This window comes from Cynara cardunculus (genome assembly GCF_001531365.2).
Source record: "Cynara cardunculus var. scolymus isolate 2C chromosome LG 1, CcrdV1, whole genome shotgun sequence".
Classification (NCBI taxonomy): domain Eukaryota; kingdom Viridiplantae; phylum Streptophyta; class Magnoliopsida; order Asterales; family Asteraceae; genus Cynara; species Cynara cardunculus.
The window spans coordinates 12,000,399-12,007,779 of record NC_037528.1 but is presented as its reverse complement, the minus strand read 5'-3'; the positions used below and the strand labels follow the sequence as shown (position 1 = coordinate 12,007,779).

The following is a 7,381-nucleotide window of genomic DNA, read 5'->3' as shown; positions in this document are numbered from 1 at the left end:
ATTGCTTAATATTCTGACACCTCTTGTATGAGAATGGTCTTCACAAGCTGTTCGTTGAGCACATAAAGCAACACTCTGAGCCTTCCTCTTCTATTGTATTGATTTGAGTTTTGAATTTTTGTTTTTGTAAATTTTTATCGATCAGAAATTCAGGCAACCACCTTTGTGAATCGCTCGGAAGGTAGGTGTTATTCTGATCGTAAATCAATTTCTTATGCTCTTCAGATTTGTTGAGATTCAAAGTCTATGAAGCTGGTCTAGTAAGCATAAGTATATTTTCAGTCCCTTTTTTCTTCTATTTCTACTTTATATTTCAAAATTGATGTTTATCAATCACGATGATCGATTTAGAGGTTTTCTCGTCTTTCGTGTTTTACTTGCTTCCGATTTCAAAACGAAGATGAATTTAACGTTGAATTTTGAAAAGCCTGCAGAATGTGGCGATGAATTTTATTGATGTATTTCAACTTGAATTCTTAAACATAGATCTGGATTAAAATTTTGATGAATTTTCTTCTATTTTGTTAACATATATGAACCCATCTATTCAACCTAAGTTGCAAGGTTTGGGTTGAGTTTTGATTATACTTTTTGGTTGGTTTGATTGGGTTATTCGTAGTGTATAGTTCTTTCAACAATAAAAAGGACGGTAGCAAAACTATTCCGAACGAAACCTTAATTCATAACATACATTAGATTACTGTAAACATAAGTTTGAATTAAACACAGAAGTTGAGTGTAGGAAGTTATGTTGGAACAATAGACAACCATCAATAGATGGGATCAGCTTATTTAACAGAAACATAAAACAACTCTGGTGTAATCTAACGTAAATAAAAACAATTTTAGTGATGCAAAAAATGGTCCTGCTTCTGAACAGTATTCCTGTAACGGGGTTTAGCGCGGTCAAAAACCCAGACCGGGCTTACATTGGTCTTATGTATTTTTTTAAAATTTGATTTTTACAAAATAAAAATTAAAATACAAAAAAGTATTGTTCTAATACATTTAAAAATATGTAATTGGGTCAATTAATTACATATAAAAATATGTTTTTACGAGAATACTGGAAAGAATCGTTGGGTCTTCCTTCGATTTCTTATAAAAGATATTCAGTCTATCAAAATAGAAGTTAAAAGAGGGTATTTATGTTCGTCGTGTTCTTTATATGGATATCAGAGGTCCGGGAGCCATTCCATTGACTCGTACTGATGAGAATTTTACTTCACGGGAATTTGAACAAAAAGCCGTTGAATTGGCCTATTTCTTGCGTGTACATTTGAAGTATTTTAAGAAATGAGCCAAGAAATCAATGATTTCTCAGCAGGAGGGTAAAAACGCAAGAATCCTCTTTTTCTATAACATAATTAAGGTTTCTTCAGAACATTCATTCGAGTCAAAGCAGAAGTTGAAATCATGAATTATAGCAAGAATTGTTAACGTTTATAAGTTGATATTTTTTCTACAAATACCATATGACTTTTATGTATTGAAAAGAGGTTAAATGGGACAAAAGATGGTCTAAGAATGAGAAAAATTAGTTATTGGCTGTTGGGTATAGGTAATAAAACGGTAATATATTTGAAAAATCAGGTTGGTTTCAGGCTGGGCCAAAAACAGGTCTTGCATTGTGCCAGACCTTCTTTTTTTGATGAAAACTGTTATCGGTTATGGATCGCCGGTCTTTAACCGGTCCCAATCAGTCTCAGTTTTGGCCGATCTTGGTCTTAGTCCTCCATCGGTCCCGGGTGGCAACCCCATTTGACCATCTCTAGCGGCAGTAAGAACATGTTACATACCAAAACAATAGCAGGAAAACTGTAGCAAATCAAATAAACGTAGTTGAAATAACACATATACCACGAACCAAATAATCATGAAGGAGTGGAGCCAAATGCCAGTCCCTTTGGTTTTATAAGTTAACTAACCTTGACATTACACTAAACCTTAAGTAAAAACATGATCAAGAACTTAAATCAAGTCTCACATGTTTCAATAGACATTGTTTTTTTACACTGAAATGCATGTTAAAGTACAAGATTGTTGCACATAAGGAATGCTGCGTATATAGAGGTTTATGTAAAACATACATCATAAGGTCTGGACCTTTAATAATATGCGGGTCAAATTCTTTACAATATCTGTCAGTGGTACATTAATGTAAACTTTTTAGGTAATATGACACATTTTCAAGCGACTTGGAGCAAATTGCTTACCAACTCGCCCAATCCTTGGTCACATGCAACTTCATGACAATTTTACACATGTTGCTTTTGAGGTCACTTGCAACATACTAAGGATCTACCATTGCAACAATTCGATTTCAAGCCATAAACAACTCATTTATGGGTCATTTTTCCTCGCTCTTTTTTGCTACATTTTGCAAATAGCACACCGCTCTAACATTTTCCATATGAAGCATTTGAAGCATACATAATGCCTCTATTTTCCTTGAATCTCACACCAAACACTTGTAAAACATAAAATACTACCTTAATAACAAGCTTACGGGAGTTTGGAATGAGAAATTACCTTGAATCATCAGTAAACTCGTGAAACTCCAATAAGCTTATAATCTTCTTCCTCCTTCCTTACTATTTTCTCGTTATTCGTTTTGCGATTTTCTTTGTAACTTCAACATATACCACATGAATGACATCTCCTTTATGTCATTTTGAGTGCTATAACCACTGCTGTCCAAACCAATTCTTTCCTTCTCCTCGATCAATTTCAATTGTTTTATTTTTTTGCAAAACATGTCCATGATGTTGCTGTAAAGGCATCCGATCCCTGTACTTTCCACGTTCCACGCATGTTTTTCCATTCACTTTGCATTTTTAATTTGATCCAAACTTAACGCTTAACAAATATTCTACATATTAAAAATTCATAATCCGTAATTCAATTATTTTTGAATTGCTAAAAACATCTTCATCCGGAACTTGTTTATGAAAAAACCACTATCTGTGAATTCAAATGTTAACGAAGTGTTTGCATTTTAATTATAAAAAAAATAAACAAAGTTATTTTTAAAATTTATATTCTTCTAAAAATAATGTTTTATTTTGGTCCCTTGTTTTTGTCAAATTGCAGGTTTCATCCTTATAATTACAATTTGTTGCTTTTTTTCAGTAATATACACTATTTGTTTTTTCTTTTCTATAATTTACAATTTATTTATTTTTGGTCCTTATGCTTAATTAAAATAAATTGTCTCAAAAATAAAAAACAACTAAAATGAGGAGCAAGATCTTCAACTCTCCCCAAGTCGTCGCGGTTTCCTTAGCTTTCAGTCCGATGATTCAACCTTTTCTTTTCCTGTTCGCCACAAGAAATTCTCAATCCATGTTAAGGTAAGGGTCTTTCAAACTCCTATAATTCTTTGTTTACTTTATGTTTTCCTTTCAAATCCCTCTTTTTTGATTCATGGACTTTACTGTTGTATATTGAAAAAGTTCGAAATTTTCACGTTCTATTAATAATTCTTCAAACTTCGTTGTATTTTATTTTTGTTCTCTCTTGGTTTTTCCACCTGAACGACATAAAATTGTGTGATTGTTCATTAGTATGCACGTCTGACGAAAAACAACCATTTTCATTTATTTGTTTAATTGCGTCTTATGATTTTGTTGCTTCATAGCAACCAATGCCTCTTTTTGTTCTATCGTAATTGTATTTTCAGAAAATCGACTTGATCTTGTGATATCCACCATCAACAGAATTTATTACTAGAGAATATGTGAATCCCCATTAGATTACTCTCTATAAGAGTGAATGGGGTTCCAACATATATCAAAGGAAAAGTAAGAACATAGAAATATGTTGGTATTAAACCGACAACAAATTCTGTATCGTTTTTATTTTGAGAACCAACATATCTCTTCTTTGTGGAAAGCGTAAGTACTATATCCTTATTCCTTAATATACCATGTTGCTTTTCTATAGCAACTATTAGGCATATATGCTTGCAGTTGAAGGTTGCATTTGTTAGTTTTGCCATACATTTGAATATTTGAGTTTGGGTTGGGTATGATTTTTGGCCATCCGACCTATTTGAAAACCCGAAATATACATACAGATGTAAAATTTAAAATATTATAGAAATATAATTAGTTATCTAGTTATATTTTCAATTTTTTTTAATTTGTAAACCTTCTATTGATTTTATCAATTATATTAATCCATTGATTTTTTTTTTCTTCATATAACTATACCTGAAAACGGAATAGGGTAATACGGGTGGAAGGGGGGCAGTTGATAGTTATTGGGCCTAAGGTTAAAAAAGCCCATTAGAAATCTATATATACCGAACTTCAACGTCGTCTTCAAATCATAATTCAGACTCGAACCCTAGAATCAGCCGCCTTGGCCTTCTACCCCTTATTGTTGAAAGGTTTTTCTTTTCTAGTAACTTGTTTCTGCTTTCATTTTTGTGGTGATGGAAGAAATTGATGATTGATTGCTTAATATTCTGACACCTCTTGTATGAGAATGGTCTTCACAAGCTGTTCGTTGAGCACATAAAGCAACACTCTGAGCCTTCCTCTTCTATTCCGTTGTATCGATTTGAGTTTTGAAAGTTTTTGTTTTTGTATATTTTTATCGATCAGAAATTCAGGCAACCACCTTTGTGAATCACTCGGAAGGTAGGTGTTATTCTGATCGTAAATCAATTTCTTATGCTCTTCAGATTTGTTGAGATTCAAACTCTATGAAGCTGGTCTAGTAAGCCTAAGTACATTTTCAGTCCTTTTTTCCATCTATTTCGACTTCATATTTCAAAATTGATGTTTATCAATCACGATGATCGATTTAGAGGTTTTCTCGTGTTTCTTGTTTTACTTGCTTCCGATTTCAAAACGAAGATGAATTTAACGTTGAATTTTGAAAAGCTTGCAGATTGTGGCAATGAATTTTATTGATGTATTTCAACTTTAATTCTTAAACATAGATCTAAGTTGCAAGGTTTGGGTTAAGTTTGATTATACTCTTTGGGTTGTTCTGGATTGGATTGGATTATTCATTGTGTATACTTCTTTCAACAAGAAAAAAGACGGTAGCAAAACTATTTCAAACGAAACCTTGATTTCAAGAGAGAAACATCTTAAAAGACAATAAACATTTTAAAATACATTAAAACTTCAGCAACATAAATTTGAATTAAACACAGAAGTTGAGTGTAGAAAGTTATGTGGGAACTTAGGTAACCATCAAATGATCAACTAATCTAACAGAAACATAAAATAACTTGGTGTAATGTTACGTGAACTAGCGGCGGATGCAGAAAAAAATATTGTAGGAGGCATGATATAATTAAATTCTTTAGTGGATTTGTTTCTTTCTACTTTATCCTTATAAGTGATGCTTACGGGTTGTTTACCAATTGTTTATCCGCGTAAATGTTTACCAAGTCATGTTATTATACCGGATGAATATGGTGAAGACCAAAAAACAAACCTGGTAAGAGTGAGTGAGGGCAACGACTTTTACAGTTATAAAATCTTAGTGTGTAAATTGTTGCATATAGTACTGTTTCGGTGGACTAAAAATCTTACTCAATAAGTAAATAATAGCGTTGAATTCTATCGATAAGCACTTGCCGGGTACGTTTTTGGTAAACGGCCTCTTAATTTCCTTGTCCAAGTTCAAGAAGATAATAACCAGTTGCCCGTTGTTAGAACATATCCAATTATCCATTGCCACAATTGGTGTCAATATCTTGTAGAAAGTGGATATATTTCAATCATAATTTTAACTAAAAGGTTCTATTCATGCTAATTTCAATTTCAAGTATAAAATGACATTTCAGCAGGATGGATTTTTAGGTAGAATTGAGGTCACCAACTGCTATTTCCATTTGCCTAACGTAACATTTCCATTTGACTAAAAAAGGTGGAAAAAACCAATGGGCTAGGCTGGAGTAATTGGCCTTCATGTTTATTTTATTGGAGGCCTGGTTAGATAAACATAAAAATTATAAGTAAAGTAAAAAAAAGGCTTTGTAAACTTGATTTTGTTTGGGGCCCAGGACCCCAACCCTTATCACATGCATCCGTCCCTGACATAAACACAAACAATTTCGGTGGCAGCTAGAGATGCAAAGATTTGGTTATCGGTTTTGGTGTAACTGGTCTTCCCAATAACTCAGATTGGGCTTAAATCGGTTCTATGTATTTTTTTAATAATTTTTTTTTACTTGATTTTAAAAAAATATAAAGAAGTGTTAATCTTATATAATTGAAAATATATAGTTTGGTTAATTAAATACACTTAAAAAATGTTTTTACAAGAATACGAGTCGTAATTATGAATTATAGCAAAAATTATGGATGTTTATGGGCTGTTATTTTTTCTACAAACACCATAAAACTTATATGTAATGAACATTGAATAGAGAATAAATGGGACAAAAAATGATAAAAAAATTAGAAAAATTTGTTATTGGCTGTTGGGTATTGGTAATAAAATGGTAATATTTTAAAAAAAATAGGTTGGTTTTGGGCTGGATTGATAACCGGTCTTGGGCCGAGCCGGATTTTCATTTTTGATGAAAACTATAAGTCTTGGGCTGGGCCGGACTTTCTTTTTTGACGAAAACTGTAATAAGTTCTGGATCGTTGGTCATTAACTGTTCCCTATCACTCCTGATGCAAAGTCGGTTCTGGTCTCAGTTCTATACCCGTCCCGGTCCTGGTCCTCCATCAGTCTCTGGCCGAACCCATTTGACCATCTCTAATGGCAACATGAACATATTATATACCAAATCAATAGCAGGAAAACTGTAACAAATCAAATAAACATTGTTGGAATATCACATATGCATGAAGCAAAAAATCATGAAGGGGTGGAAAATGAATTCCCTCACATCTAAAAAGTCACTATAGAAATGTCCATCATCATATTTCTTAGATGAGTGTATCAAACATAAATCCAATCTCAAAACCTAAAGATTACTATTAGAACTTGAAATATTTTAAAACAAGCTTCGATTTTTTTGCCTTCGATTTCCTCAACGAGTTTATCGGAATAAATATAATCTAGAATCCTAATTTGGTTACGAAACTACCGCTCCGTTACGTATTAATGTCTCCAGTCCCTTTGGTTTTACACTAAACCTTAAGCAAAAACATGAACAAGAACTTGAATCAAGTCTAACATGTATCAATAGACATTTTCTTTTTACACTGTAAAAATAGAAGAAGTCGGGTAGACGGATTGGTACGTTTATTTTTGGTCTGTGTACTTAATTGAAATAAATTGTCTCAAGGGTAACAAAAACAGTAACTTATAAACAATAAGGATTAAAACTACAATTTCAAAAGTACAAAGACTAAAATTGTAATTTTAAACAAACAATGTTATTTTTTAAAGAGACCAACTC

At 32.5% G+C, this 7,381-nt stretch overlaps 4 non-coding genes across 4 annotated transcripts; all 4 read left to right on the top strand.

Moving 5' to 3' along the window:
- On the top strand, positions 1 to 80 carry LOC112503492. The gene has a single exon (XR_003067995.1). It is a non-coding gene; the product is annotated as a small nucleolar RNA snoR1 (small nucleolar RNA).
- Positions 81 to 151: 71 nt separating this feature from the next.
- Positions 152 to 277, top strand: LOC112503545. The gene has a single exon (XR_003068014.1). It is a non-coding gene; the product is annotated as a small nucleolar RNA snoR77 (small nucleolar RNA).
- Positions 278 to 4,444: 4,167 nt separating this feature from the next.
- On the top strand, positions 4,445 to 4,540 carry LOC112503490. The gene has a single exon (XR_003067994.1). It is a non-coding gene; the product is annotated as a small nucleolar RNA snoR1 (small nucleolar RNA).
- A 76-nt stretch (positions 4,541 to 4,616) lies between these two features.
- LOC112503540 lies at positions 4,617 to 4,742 on the top strand. The gene has a single exon (XR_003068012.1). It is a non-coding gene; the product is annotated as a small nucleolar RNA snoR77 (small nucleolar RNA).
- The last annotated feature ends 2,639 nt before the right edge of the window (positions 4,743 to 7,381 follow it).